Source organism: Myotis brandtii, unplaced genomic scaffold, assembly GCF_000412655.1.
Source record: "Myotis brandtii unplaced genomic scaffold, ASM41265v1 scaffold986, whole genome shotgun sequence".
In the NCBI taxonomy this organism is placed as follows: Eukaryota; Metazoa; Chordata; class Mammalia; order Chiroptera; family Vespertilionidae; genus Myotis; species Myotis brandtii.
The window spans coordinates 2,824,993-2,825,326 of NW_005372102.1; the positions used below are offsets into that span (position 1 = coordinate 2,824,993).

General features: G+C 63.2%; 1 protein-coding gene across 3 annotated transcripts in view; it reads left to right on the forward strand.

The window, feature by feature from the left end:
- The window catches only part of CTBP1 (C-terminal binding protein 1), a 13,942-nt gene that overhangs the window by 2,218 nt on the left and 11,390 nt on the right, over nt 1-334 (forward strand). The gene's annotated exons all lie outside the window — the stretch shown is intronic.

The following is a 334-nucleotide window of genomic DNA, read 5'->3' on the forward strand; positions in this document are numbered from 1 at the left end:
TGCCCTCCCCTTGGGAGGGGGCTGGTGGCCTCGGCCTCAGGTTCCTGTGGGTCGTCCTAGCGCCACGTCGTCCACAGCCCAGGTGGCAGGCAGCGGAGGAGAGGATTGCTGAGCGGAGACCCAGGCCACGAGCACAGCCACAGCCACGGAGAACAAGCGTGAGCGCGATAAGGAACTGGTAGCTTAGAAAGTGGCAGCAGATTTGGGTAAACGCTGCAGAGGATCCAGATCTGAAAGAGCCCAGCTAATGGGAGGACTCCGTGGGTAGGAGGGGCCAGGACGAGGACATGGGTGGGGAGAGGGGCCGCTGTGGCACCCACACGCTTCTAACGGA